Genomic DNA, 15513 nt, shown 5'->3' with positions numbered 1-15513 from the left:
TCTTGATCTATGATCCTGTTATGGTGATTAGCTAACATCTCTACAAATTTGAGAGAAGTTGCTGTTGTACTTCCCCCCATTGTTTCAATAAAAGGTCATCAGGATTGCTGACAAGTGGTTGTGTACGAACACATAAACCATGTGGAGTGATACCTTTGGTTAAGTAAGCCAGGAAAAGCTTATAATGCCAGACATTGTTACGTACTGAACGCATATGTTTATTTAAGTTCAAAAAAATTGTCTCACAACTTTCAACATTGGGGCCAGCAGCAGTGCCTACCACATTCTCTCCAAGTGTCCCCAGTCCAAAGACTGATAGGTCCTCCCTATCAGAAGCAAGGCCCTTTAATAAATTATCCCGTTCCATAATGTATATGAAATGTATACTACTGACTAAATGGGCCCAAATATGAAACTCAAAAGATTGTCAAAACAAGAACCCAAAAGTTCTAGAAAAACAGCCACCTTAATATTGTAACTGAAAACAATATATTCCTTTATTGTTGTATTGTTGTATATAATAACGACCCTGGCTGATTCTTACCTAGATCAATAAGCACTAGGCCATAAAATGATATGCTCACAATGTCGTCACAGAGATATAGTACAACCCAAAATACTGAATTGTATATTACAGTAGGCCATAAACCGATCCTTGTATGAACCAATAAGCCCCAGATCTACAAGAAAGCATACAAAATCCAAACATGATGTTATAAATAATTTTTTGTTTCCAGAATTAATGATTCAACTGTGGCTTATATAGGGATAAAGTTGGAAACTTCATTGGGAGTTGAATGGTAAAACGACCAGGTGCTGTGCCCCAAGGTCAAAATTCGTAGAAATTGGCTAAAAGGAATAATAATAATAAACAATGATATGGTTATTATATGCTTTCCAGTGGCCGACTATAAAAGGCTTTGCTTATGTGTTGATATTAATCAACAATCAAAAAGAATATGCTCATAAACAAAACATTTAATTATGTATGAATATAGGTAGAAATGTAGCATAGTGTTCACGGTACAACTGGTTATGTATGTCTGTTAAGAACTAAATCCTGAATTTACCCATTCAAAGAGATGGAATACTAAAAGCTTTGAACAAATGGAACCAATATTTATAAAACTAATGGCTTAGATAACCTTCATAAGAAAGTTAATACCAGAAATGATTTAACTAATCAATAGGATTATTTATATAATGTTCACTCAACCCCTAAATTTCTAGAAGTGCAAAATGTTAAGTTCATTAATGCAAAAAAGCTTTTAGTATGACAACCTATATTCAAACAGGCACGATGCATGGTGAAACTAATTTCAAAAATGAAAAAAAGTTACCCAATCTGTAAATTACATTATTAACAATCATAGTTGCTCCCAATCCAAATATTTGTATAAACAAAGTTATCAATCAGTATACATAGGACGATAAGGCAATGATTTAATAAATCCAAGATATATCTGTGTATAAACATTCCAATGTTGAGTTGAAAAACCAAGCCCAACATGCCTTAGTTACACCATACTGATTGAGCCCGTGATCAAATACAAGAGCCCCACTAATAATATGAAAAAATATGTTAAATCATTGCCATTATCTGATTTATATGCAGAAAAAATCAAAATAGTGTCAAAAACAGTTTTGCACACAACCAACACACCACATAAATGGGTACAATTCAAAATGCTGGCATTGGAAATAAAAAACATGAAAGTCAAAGCGCAAATGTTCGTTCGTATGGGTCCAGAGCCCTGTTCCACTCAAAGATAGTGGCTGAATGTATGAATGTTTTTATAAAAAGAAAAACAGCCTGTCGTAGTTACATAAATCTTGTTAAACTACTGTTATTGAATATATATCCCCTACTAATATATGACATATAGCTTGATGCAACTGCCATTCAAATATAATTTATCATAGTGGTTTGGACATTCCCTCTATCAGGTTTACATAAAAAGAAATTCAAGTGATGTCACAGCGGTTGAACACACACCCGCCAAAAAAAGTTAACTGTCAAAGAAATGAAAACACCGTGTTATATAACAAATCAAGGCAGGTAGGTAGACAGTTCCAAATAATCCATTAAAGATGGAATGGATATTTCTTTTCCTATAAATATCCAGCACTGTCCCTCATAGTTGTAATACTCGTGTGAAGCTGTGGTATAAAGAATGCAGACACAATAATACAATACAAAATATATGTCCCATCCATGCCTTTTGTCTTAGTTGAAATGAAAATCCAAAATTGTCACCACAACTGAATGCATGACTGCCAGAAAAAGCCGTTGAGTATATGTAGAAAAATCAAATATAACATAATACACGTACTGGAAAAAATGTTACCAAAATAATTGATGTCTCCACACTGTTGCGATAAAGCATAGGACATAGTTCATCATATATTCACTTGAATGTAATTCCACAAAAGGGCCATAGCTGGAAAAAGTGAATGTTTGTTGATTCAAATAAAACATCCCATGCAGGGCCCAGATAACGCCACAAAGTGAAAAAATGCCCCAACAATATTGTAGAAATAGCAACCGCCAACAAGAGTTAACTTGCCAAAAAATGAAACCCCGTTTTTTATAACAAATCAAGGCAGATCAGATGGCAGTCCCAAATGATCCATTAAAGATGGAATTCCAAAAGTGTCACCACAGTTAAATGTATGGCCGCCAGAAAGATACCGTTGAATATATGTAGAGAAATCACATATGGTGTTTTAAGTAACCAAAACAATGTTACCAGAATAGTTGACGTATCCCCAGTGTTACGATAAGACACAGGACACAGTTCACCATATATTCACTTGAATGCCGCATAATATAGAAATGACCAAATGCTGTTGTAGAAAAATGAAGTCCACCTCTTACAGCCTATGGAAAAAAATAGGTATAATAATCCAAACTGGGTCCCCAGGAGAGCAAATGGAGATCACAAAACTGCAAACAGAATGCAGTGGGTGCCACAGGCCAACCACAGAGAAAAGCAAGGAACAGAAACTACAAAAAACTCTGCAAGTACGGCAACTGCAAGGTCTCAAAATAAGAAAGGCATTCCAAAAAAGAATAGAGGGACCAGCATACAATGGCACCAGAAAATACTTTAATAAAAGTATTCTTTAAAAGACAAACCAGTTTCGGCTGAATGAATACAAAGCCTTCATCAGTGTGAAAAAGTAACAAATTAAGAAATACTTAAATAAAAAAAGAAAAAGATGTGATCAATTAAAGATGCTCATTAAGTCCTGGTCTACAGAAACCTCCTAACTTAACAATCCATTTTTTCTCCATAGTGTTCAACAAATCATGCCAACCCAATTTGTTAAATTGTGTGTGGAAATGAACCTGAAAATTTGGTATGAATAACAAAGGCTTGAATGTGAGTTTCATTACTGAGGAAACAGCAGACTGACAATGGAGCTCATTAAACCTCAAGTGAGCACAGACCTACGCACTTACCTAAAACTCCACTTATCAGCATTCAACAGGGATTTCACAGCATGGCAGATTGTGAAGGATATAAAGTTTGAAACTCATATACAGTGGATATGAAAAGTGTGGAAACGAAAAAATACTTCACAAACTGAATAAACATAAAAAATCAACTGATGTAAGACCACCACAAACTCTATTTCTTAAGCACTTTTCATCCAGCACAGTGGCTCGACTTCATCAGATACAAGAATCAACTTCATAGACACTCTTAAATGTTTCAACAATCCAGTCATGTGACCAATGTCTCAATTAAACCTCTTAACAATGTTCAATTAACACATCACTTGATAAAAGTTCTACCATAGTTCAAAATAGAGTTAAAAGCTCTGACTAAAGAACAATATAATACATTCTGCCCCTAAATAAAAAAAACCTTCATCCTTCACTGCTCAATCAACAGTAAATGTATTTATACCTGGTGTATTAAAAATAAAAAATATAAAGCATGTTAAAAATAAAACCATGGTTAATATATAACCATTGTAAATAAATAAATGCTTTAGGTGCGGGACTAACCCTTAAACTCATCAATTTAGGTAAATTATCTCCACATACTTTTTAATTTTAAGTATGGGAAAATAGTGCATGTTTCATTTATTCCTGGGAACTGATTAGCATTTAATTAAAGTTGCCATAACAACTCAAGTTGTTCTAAAAGTAGTGATGCTGGTCCTTCATGTATATTTTCACTAATCTGGTCTATAACCTTAAACTTGAATTTATGGTTAGGTGAATTTTCTATGTGCCTAGCTAGTATGTTCTGTTTTCCCCCTCCTAATAGTGTACAAGTGTTCATAGATTCTTTCTTTTAACTTTCTATCTGTTTTCCCTATATGAAAAACAGGACAGAGAATGCATTGAGCTAGGTATACCACCATTTTAGTGTTACAGTTGTACCTACTTGTGGTTACCTACAGAAAAATGTCCAGTTGCAATGGATCCACAGTAGTTACAGTTTTCACATTTGAACATCCCTGGGGTCCTTGCAACCTTCACTATAGGGGTTTCTATTAAGTTTTTCAAGGTTTTGCCCTTCCTGTAAGTAACAATAGGTCTGTGGCCTATCTTATTAACTAATTCAATATCATTTTTTAACAGGTTCCAGTTTTTGTTGATAATTTTCTTAATTTTAACTGTGTCAGCACTAAAAGTTATAGTGAAACTATTATTGTATTGACCACCTTCCCTTGAAAATATATTTGTATGGGTGGTAGATGTTACTACCCTCTCCTCCATAATTAAATCCTTTTCTGTATTTGTGGTGCTAGTTACACATAAACAAAGTATTGGTTTATAAAAACCTGTCTGGCGTTTATGTGACACCTCTATTACCACTTCATTAACAAAACCTGTGGGGTAACCTCTTTGCAAGAACATTTCAGTTAAGTTCTGGCATTCAGTGTAAAAATCTTCATTTGTTGTCACCATTCTGGCTGCTCTTATGAGCTGCCCTTTTACAACTGATTTTTTTGTACTGAGTGGGTGTGCACTTTTGTAATGCAAAAATGCATTAGAGTAAGTTGATTTTCGATATATAGATGCTGTGTATGCATTTAGTGCAACATCTTTTTTCAACAGTACGTCTAAATATGCTATAGTTTCCTTACTGAAATTTGATGTAAATTTTAAGAAATTGGTACTGTTCATTACTTGTAAGATTATAGTAGCTGAAGCTTCATCACCTCTTAGCACTATAAAAATATCATCCAAGAAGTGTGTATAATATTCTGTCAAGTTCATTATACTGGGGTTGTTGAATAAATAAGTGTGTTTCCAATGGGTCATCAACATGTTGGTGAAACTCGCACCACATGGTGAGCCTATTACTACCCTACTAGTTGTAAATAAATCATGTCATTAAACACGATGTAGTTGCTGGATAAAATAATACCCAACAGTTTTTTAACTATTCTAAGTTCATTATCTGGTGCTGCAAATCTACACATCCTAGCCAGAACAAATTCTATCCCCTCCTCATGTGGGATTGAACTATAAAGATCACAAACGTCTACTGTTAGGAAGTTGTTCTTTTGAGTGAACTTGATTTTATTAATCTCTTCTAGAAAGGACCGAGAATCATGGCTAATTTGTGGTTCTTGTTTCTCATATTTTTTAAGGATGGAGTCAACAAATTTTGAGCTAGCATAAGTTATAGACTGACGTGCATTTACCAAAGCTCTCAAATGGGATCTTGTATGCCCTTATGTATTTTTGGCACACCAAACATTTTAGGTATCTTAGGGTATACCATTGTTAGATAGTTTAAAGTACTCATATCTATGTGTGCTTCCAAAAACAAGTCATTTAAGTAAGTGTTTATCCTGCGGTAGGCAGTGTATAATTCATTCTTACTGACTTGTTTATATGTGCTAGTATTTAACACTTTGTTCATCCTAGCCTTGTAGTCTTCATTATTCATAAGGACCAGTCCTTCCCCCCTTGTCTGGCTTCATCATTCTAATGGGTTCCCTCCTCAAGTTATTCAGCAAGTCCCATTCTGTTTTACTAAAGTTGTTTTGTGTATTCATTCTAGCACCTAATAATGCTCTAATGTCAAGTTCACATACTTGGTCAAATACAATAAGGTTGGGTGCATAGGTGGATTGTACGTACTTGAAACATGTAGTTCCCTGTAGTTACAGTTACCACTGTTAAATAAAATTGCCAAATTAAGTTTCCTTATATAAACTTTAAATTCAAGTAGTGTTTTGGCTAAGTCAGACCGACAAGAAGGCACATAAGTAAAACCTTTAGAAAAAGTTCAACTGTCCTGTTGTCAATGTTGACATCAGAAAAATTATAGATTTTAAAGTCTCCACTTGTATTTACTACAATGTCACATTTGTTAGTAAAAGTAGGTTTGTCTACCTTTTTATTTTCGCCTTCCCCCTCATGTTGTAAGGATTCTGTTGGTTCACTAATAGTTTTTGTTGTGGTCTATTCTTGGCCAAATGAAAATTTTGCCGGTTTGTTTGCACCACATCTGAATATGAGAGGTTCCCTTGGGTAAAGTTAATGTCATTATGTGTTCATTCGCTTCTATTTGAAACATTTCTCTCATTACTGACTTCCCTTACTTCTGGCTGAACGGTTGAGTTAGATAACATTGTTTCCTGGTTCCACCAATCATTTGAACTATTGTTGTTACTGCACGCCTGATTGTGTTGGCCAGTTGCATTCCACAGCTCTGATGGGGGGGTACAAGGGTAGGCTGTACCATTGCTATAATCTACACGATCCCTTTCCAGTTTCTTAATTTTGTTTAATTTAAGTTTTTCAGTCTGTTGATTGATACTGTTAAAAATACATTGGTAATCATAATTATAGCTTGCAAAATCATGATGGCTTAGTACATCCCTGCTTAGCTGTTCCACTTCCTTTGATAGTTCGTCTACTTGAACTTGATAATGTTTACAAATAAGCTCCATTAGTTCATTCCATTGCTTGTCAAACAAGTACAGTAGGTCTTTATGAAATTGCGATCCTGACACCAGTCCTGCCGGATTTGCCAGGCCCTCAGACCTTTTGGAACTATATTCATCTTTACATTTTCTGTGAAATACGCTATTTCTAGCTGGAGCTTTTTGTGCTTCATAAAAAGTGTACACACCCCTCTTAAAATGCCAGGTTTTTGTGATATAAAAAAATAACAGCACAATAAAACATTTCAAAACTTTTCCCACCTTTAATGCAACTTATAACCCGTACAATTCAATTGAAAGACAAATCTGTTAGGGGGAAAAATATAAAAAATAAAAAAAATGTACGCTAATCTGGTTGCATAAGTGTGTGCACCCTTAAACTAATACTTTGTTGAAGCACCTTTTGATTTAGTTACAGCATTCACTCTTCTTGGGTACACACCTGGCATCAATTAAAAAGACTCTGATTAACCCCAAATAAAGTTCAGCTGTCCTAGTATGATTTTCCTGACATTTACTCAGTTGACTGCTAAAGCAAAAGCCATGGTTCACAGAGAGCTTAAAAAGCATCACAGGGATCTCATTGCTGAAAGGTATCAGTCAGGAGAAGGGTACAAAAAAATTTCCACATCATTGGATTTACCATGGAACACAGTGAAGACAGTCAACAAAAAGTGGAAAAAATATGGAACAACAGTGACATTGCAAAGAATTGGATGTCCCTCCAAAATTGAGGAAAAGCAAAGACAAAAACTTGTCAGGGAGGCTACTAAGAGACCTACAGCAACACTGAAGGAGCTGCAGGAATTTCTGGCAAGTACTAGTTGTGTACTACATGTGATAACAGTCTTTCATATTATCCATATGTCTGGCTATGGGGTAGGGTTGCAAGGCAGAAGCCTTTTCTTATACAGAAAAACATCCAGACCCAGCTAACATTTTCAAATACATCAAGTCTCAAAAAAGCATGTGGGAAAAAGAGTTATGGCCTGTTGAGACCAAGGTTGAAATTTCTGGCCATAATTCCCAAAGGTACATTTGGCTCAAAAACAATACGTCGCATCACCAAAAGAACACCATCCCCATGGTGAAGCATGGTGGCCGCTGTATCATGCCTTGGGGTTGCATTTCTTCAGCTGGAACTGGGGTTTTAGTCAAGGTGGAGGGAATTATGAACAATTCCAAATACCAGTCACTTTTGGTCCAAAACCCTCAGGTGTCTGCTAGAAAGCTGAAGATTAAGAGGAATTTCACCTTTCAACACGACAATGGCCACAAGCAAACATCCAAATCAACAAAAGAATGGCTTCACCAAAAGAAAATTAACGTTTTGGAATGGCCCAGTCCTGAACCCAATAGAAAATCTGTGGAGTGACCTGAAGAGGGCTGTGTACAAGAGATACCCTCTCAACCTGATAGATTTGGAGCACTTTTGCAAGGAAGAGTGGGCAAATATTGTCAAGTCAAGATGTGCCATGCTGATAGACTCCTGCCCAAGAAGACTGAATACAGTAATTAAATCAGAACCCACACAGTGAAAGTAGCCGACTGCAAATTCGACTTCAAACCAGTGACAAGTGGAGAACCACATGGCTCAGTCCTGGTTCCTCTCCTGTTTGGCATCTACTTCTCAGACATCCAGGCTAACACGGGAGGTCTTTGGCTAATGAAGTTCGCAGACGACTGCAAACTAGAAGCCTTAATTGAATTGCCTAATGATGTGGACATTCTACAAAGGGGCCTCACTGTGACTGATGCTTGGTATCAAAATTATGGCCAAAAGCTCAATGCTAAGAAGTGCATTGTCATCTCCTTTGGGAAAAACGCCGTACCCATGAACTACCACATAGGCGGTAGTCTACTAAACACTGAAAGTATGATAAGAGACCTTGGGACACAGGTGGACAGTAGTCTCTTCTTTGATAATCACAACAGTAGTCAGGAAATCCTTCTACGTGGCACACCTCATCACAAAGATGTTCTCCAGAAAAAAAGAGGTCATTGTTCCTCTCTACTCATCCCTCATCAGACCCATTATAGAGTACAATGCCCCATTTGGCATGTACCTCACAAGACATCTACAACAACTGGAAAGGCCACCGAAATACCTCACTAAGAGGATTACCAGCCTCAAACAGATGCTATATGCAGACCATCTCAAAAAACTCCATCTCTACTCAGTCGCATATCGCCTACTCATAGGTGACCTCTGCCTAATGTACATGTCAAGCCCAGATCTGCTGGACATGCTAGACTTAAAGAAATCCCAGTCTATCCAAATGACACGCTCCAGGAACCTAAACTTTGTCACCACAAGCTGGAGGGATAGATTCCTGTCTCAGAGACTTCCCATACTCTGGAACAGACTACCCATTCATGTCAAACAAAGCTCATTAGCCCTCTTTAAGAAAGACTTGACAATTGGATGGGAAATAGGAAATTCGCCCTGGGGCTCACTTCTGTGGCTCTGCCCAACAGGGGCACAGGAAAATAATTTTCTTGGGTGACGAAAGCCAGGGATCTTTTTTTTGGCTAGGCTTATATAGGCCTGAGGGCTGATAGCCTAGTACCTACCTATGAACCTATAAACCTAAAAGGTGCTTTATCAAAGTATTAATTTAAGGGTGTGCACACTTATGCAACCAGTTTATGTATGTTTTTTATTTTTTTTATTTTTTCCTCTTATAGATTTGTTTGCTTTTGATTTGAATTGTACAAGTTATAGTTCACATTAAAGCAATGAGTAAACAAAACACTGTTACCACTGCTGAAGCTGCCAATGGAAATAAAGCAAACTACAAAAAAGACATTCAGCAGACCACCATGGCACAACTGTTCATTTCACAAATTTAATAAATGAAGCAAAAGCTATTAAAATAAAAAGCAGGAATAGAATCAGTTCCGATAAGCACTTTCGGCTAATATAGCTTTCTTCAGATCATAATTAAATGTTACTACAGATTCTGTTTAAAATCCAAGTAGCCAATCACAAATATAGGCTAGAGCCACATTTTCAATTAATAACCAATAAAAACTTCCAACCATAATGTTAATTAGAGGCATAACGGCCAATTACAGGTTTAGTATCTAGCCAACAGCCAATAGTGTAGCACCCAATCATGAACTCTTTATAGGACAAGCTTCTTAGTTTGAACCAATTATTATCTTGCTCATTTAGGAGCAATATGAATAGGGGTACATTGTGTCAGCCCAAGGGATAATCTTATGCTACCAATCTAGTCTGTTATTGTGGTTACTACTAGATCCATTCATTCTCATAAAGAATGGGAAAAACTGCAGAATATAGAAATAGAAACTATGTGCATGTTAGTAAATTTATTCTATTGACTGGTTCAAACTGCAAAGCGTTTGATATGATTGGATGTAATAGAAGGTTTTACAAGTACATCTCACTTTAGACTGGCTATTTAATTTCGAAGAAGAAGAGGAAATGATAGTTTTCCCATGTTTATGTTGGGACATACATTTATTGTCTATTTACATACAACAACAGTTCTCCTTACTGTTTTTGCAATTTATGCAGTATTATTTTCACAATATTCACTAGTTATGTACAGACTACTTTTGCAATAACTTGAAAATGCTGTTACAGTAATGAGCTACCCAAAAACCTTTTACTAACATGCACATAGTTTCTATTTCTATATTCTGCAGTTTTTTCCCATTCTTTATGAGAATGAGTGGATCTAGTAATAACCACAACAACAGACTAGATTGGTAGCATAAGAGTATCCCTTGGGCTGACACAATGTACCCCTATTCATTTTGCTCCTAAACAAGCAAGATAATAATTGGTTCAAACTAAGAAGCTTGTCCTATAAGGAGTCCATGACTGGGTGCTACACTATTGGCTGTTGGCTAGATACTAAACCTGTAATTGGCCGTTATGCCCCCAATTAACATTATGGTTGGAAGTTTTTATTGGTTATTAATTGAAAATGTAGCTCTACCCTATGTTTGGGATTGGCTACTTGAATTTTGAATAGAATCTGTAGCAGGATTTAATTCTGATCTGAAAAAGGCTATATTAGCTGAAAACGCTTATTGGAACTGATTCTATTCCTGCTTTTTATTTTAATACCCTTTGCTTCATTTATTAAATTTGTGATTTTAACTATTGTGCCGTGGTGGTCTGCCAAAGGTCTTCTTCACAGGTCACATTTATTGTGGTCTCATTTTTTTATATCAGAAAAACCTGGCATTTTAACCGGGGTGTGTAAACTTTTTATATCCACTGTACATGTCATTACTTAATGACTTCAGTCCTCCCTCATTTGCCAGAAAATCACAAATTTTATGAGAAACACACAAAAACTATAATGCTAAATCTGGACACTTGAGAGGGATGTTAAATACACACACACACCTACTCTCTCACATGGTAACACACACATATCTTCTCTTTCATACAGCAACTAAAAACTAGTTTAAATTCCACACACACCTACTGTAATCTCATACAACACACAGACCCACATTTTTCTCTCTCATACAAAAACGAATGGAACCACTAGTTTAAAGTATGAACACGCACACACACACACACACACACACACACACACACACACACACACACACACACACACACACACACACACACACACACACACACACCTACCTTCTCCCTGTTCTCCCACAGCAGCACACACATATACACACCAACTTTCTCACAAAGCAACACACACATATACACACCTACTCTCTTGCACAGTAACACAAACACCTTCTCTTTCAAAGGAACAAACAGCTAGTTTAAATGCAATACAAACACACCTACTCGCACACAGTAACATACACATGCACTTTATCTCTCATACAAATAGAACAGATAATTTAAATTCCATACACATACATACACACCCACACACTTTCTCTCTCATACATAATTGAACAGTTTAAATTACACATAGAGACACACACATACACTTACCTTCTTTCTAAACCAAACATCCACACACAGAGACATGGACTTAACTCTTTTCTTGAACTGCTGGCTTAAATACCACTGGGAACTGCAGAATGTACTTAGGTTGTGACTCCCGCAAGTTTCTCCTTAAAGGAGAAGACTCTTGTACCATGAAATAAAGACTTTTTTTAATCCTCCTAGCTAACATGCAGCTGTAAGTGGGAGGGAGCTTGCGTCCCCCCTCACCCTATGGTTCCAGCACCAAAAAGAGTGCAAACTTTACACTGAATATAAAAAGTGTACACATCCCTGTTACAATGCCATAAAAAAATGAGACCACAATAAATAATTTCAAAACTTTTTCCAGCTTTACTGTGACCTAAAACCTGTACAAAATCAATTGAAAAACAAACAAATCTGTTAAGGGGAAAAAATATAAAAAATAAAAAAAACATACAATAAGCTGGTTACATAAGATTAACTAATAATTTTGATTTAATTACAGCATTCAATCTTCTTGGGTACACACCTGCCATCAATTAAAGAGACTCTGATTAACCCCAAAAAGAAGTTCAGCTGTCCTAGTAGGATTTTCCTGACATTTACTCAGGTGCCTACTACAGCAAAAGCCATGGTTCACAGAGAGCTTACAAAGCATCAAAGGGATCTCATTGTTGAAAGCTATCAGTCAGGAGAAGGGTACAAAAGAATTTTCATAGCATTGGATATACCATGGAACACTGAAGACAGTCGTCAAAAAGCGGAGCAAATATTGGACAACAGTGACATTGCAAAGAACTGGATATCCCCCCAAAATTGATAAAAAGACAAGATGAAAACTGGTCAGGGAGGCTGTCAAGAGACCTAGAGCAACACTGAAGGAGCTGCAGGAATTTCTGGCAATTACTGGCTGTGTACTACATGTGAAAACAATCTCCCGTATTTTCCATATGTCTGAACTACTGGGTAGGGTTGCAAGATGGAAGTCTTTTCTTACACAGAAAAACATCCAAGCCCAGTTAAAATTTACAAAACAACACATCAAGACTCCCAAAAGCATGTGAGAAAATGTGCTGTGGTCTGATGAGACCAAGGTTGAACTTTTTGATCACAATTCCAAAAGGTATGTTTGGCACAAAAAGAACACTTTGCATCACCAAAAGAACACCATCCCCACAGTGAAGCATGGTGGTGGGAATATCATGCTTTAGAATTGCTTTTCTTCAGCTGGAACTGGGGATTTAGTCAAGGTGGAAGGAATTATGAACAGTTCCAAACACCAGACACTTTTGGCCCAAAACCTTCAGGTATCTACTAGAAAGCTGAAGATAAAAAGGAATTTCACCTTTCAATACAACAATGACCCCAAGCATACATCCAAATCAACAAAAGAATGGCTTCACCAGAAGAAAATTAAAGTATTCGAATGGCCCAGTCAGAGCCCAGACCGAAATGCAATAGAAAATCTGTGGGGTGACCTGAAAAAGGCTGTGCACAAGAGATACCCTTGCAATCTGATAGATTTGGAGGGTACCTGTCAAATCTTCAAACGCTCAAAATTTTGAATGTTACATGGTCGAGAACAAACATTTTAAATATTGAGTGCTCGAAGATAGACTTTCAACAGCACTGTATGGTGCAGAAAGGGAGAATTTCCCTTTTCTGCACTGCAGTGCGGTCTCGGAGTAGGTATATTTAAGTAGGGGGGGTGTGGGGGTATGTTTTTTCTGTGTTTTCTTTTTTTTTTTTTTTTTTATGTTCGAACATCCATATGTCAAACATTTTGTCTCGACCATGTAATGTTCAACATTTTGGATGTTCAAACATTTAACATAGACCCAATTTGGAGCACTTTTGCAAGGAAGAGTGGGCAAATATTGCCAAGTCAAGATGTGCCATGCTGATAGACTCCTACCCAAGAAGACTGAATGCTGTAATTAAATCAAAAGGTGCTTCAGCAAAGTATTAGTTTAAGGGATCTGCACACTTATACAACCAGTTTATTGTACATTTTTTATTTTTTATATTTTCCCCTAACAGATTTATTTGTTTTTCAATTGAACTGTACAGGTTATAGGTCACACTGAAGGTGGGGCAAGTTTTGAGATGATTTATTTTGGATTCATTTTTTTATATCAAAAAAACCTGGCATTTTAACAGGGGTGTGTATACTTTTTATATCCACAGTATGTTAATTAAGATAAATAAATACATAAAGTGCCCTTTACGAGGCCAGCCAGTACAGTGCTCTAGGTGGTTGCCTAGTTTTCTTATGCCTAAGGCCGGTCGTGGCTGTAGCTTGCAAAAGCTTAAGATGCCAAGCTGTATAATGCCAAATGACTTTGAGTCTTACTTTTAACAAGGATGGAAATTCTCATATCAGATCACTGAATGGAATGTACTTAAGTTTGGTAATGTTTTTAATGTTTATTAGAATTTAGGATGATGGTTATTAAGACACTGGTGGGAACTGCAAAAGCTGATATGCAAATGAAACACTTGTTTCCCAACAGTTTACACAGTGATCATGAAGTAGTTAAAATACACAGTAAATACCATTCTAATGCAGTTATTGTAATCCATTTCATAAAGGGTTCTGCTACCATATAGAATTATATAAAACATAATAACTCAAATATGTCTCCCAAATAATCTGCTTAAGTGTGAAGCTTACATACACATGCTGTCAATGCTATTATTACCCTCACAAATTGAGTAAATAATAAAGAGATTATTGTTAGGTTATAGTGTCACAAGTGTTGTTACTTAAATCTCCTTATGGAAGACTTTCACACATTAGCATGTCTAGGGTGGGGCAAGAGGGACAACTGAGCTGTGCTCTCCATACACAGTATAAACTGCTGTCGCTGCAGTTTAAACATAAAAGAAAATATTTTAAAGTAAAATTTGAGCACTGTAGAGCTCCATGCATAGAAGAAAATGTAGCAACTACAGTTTGCTACAGTTTAAAAGAAAAAAAAATGTTTTTCCTTCTTTTTTTTGAAAGAAAGGTGGGTTGGGGTGGTGCGCAGAGTCTGCACCAGATTGGCTCCTGCCAGGTACCCAATTGCTGACTTTTTTTTTTCACTTGAAGAGCAGGGTGGGAGGAGAGGATATGGATTAAGTACTGTCATCATGAAGCTAATAGGCATTCCTGCAGCTTTGTAGACATCCTTTATTTATTTATTTATTTTACTCTTCACTTGAAGAGCCGAGGGGGTGGGATGCACGTTCATCAGATGGGCACAGGAAGCTGGCTGAGCCAGCTATGCCCCTGCACCCACAGCTAAAAATCTAAACATTTATAGCAAGCTAATGATAATGACCACTAATATTCAAACTACTAAAAAGTCCTCTCAGACTTATTTCATCACTCTCCAATCAAAGCAAAAGTAATTCAAACCTTATTACAACAACTGAAAATCTTTCCCATATATCAAGACTTCATGCAATGCAAAACAGTATTACCAGATCAACAATCGTGACAGCTTTTTGTATGGATTCTTAAGACAGATTTCAAGAAATTTCTCTCTCAAGCTTCATACTTAAGGAGATTTCCATGAAATGCATATCTTAAAACTATATTAATCTAGTTATAATCGATGATTTCATCAACACTCTCTGTATATTAATCAGTTTTGGGAAGTGTGATTTTGTAGGAA

The 15513-nt window shown here is 36.4% G+C and overlaps 1 protein-coding gene across 1 annotated transcript in view; it reads right to left on the bottom strand.

Moving 5' to 3' along the window:
• The window catches only part of COL22A1 (collagen type XXII alpha 1 chain), a 2341282-nt gene that overhangs the window by 646528 nt on the left and 1679241 nt on the right, over window positions 1-15513 (bottom strand). The gene's annotated exons all lie outside the window — the stretch shown is intronic.

The sequence above is a fragment of the Protopterus annectens genome, chromosome 3.part1 (assembly GCF_019279795.1).
Source record: "Protopterus annectens isolate FY-2018-M chromosome 3.part1, PAN1.0, whole genome shotgun sequence".
In the NCBI taxonomy this organism is placed as follows: domain Eukaryota; kingdom Metazoa; phylum Chordata; order Ceratodontiformes; family Protopteridae; genus Protopterus; species Protopterus annectens.
The sequence above is the reverse complement of the archived record's forward strand: the minus strand, read 5'-3'. Positions and strand labels throughout refer to the sequence as shown.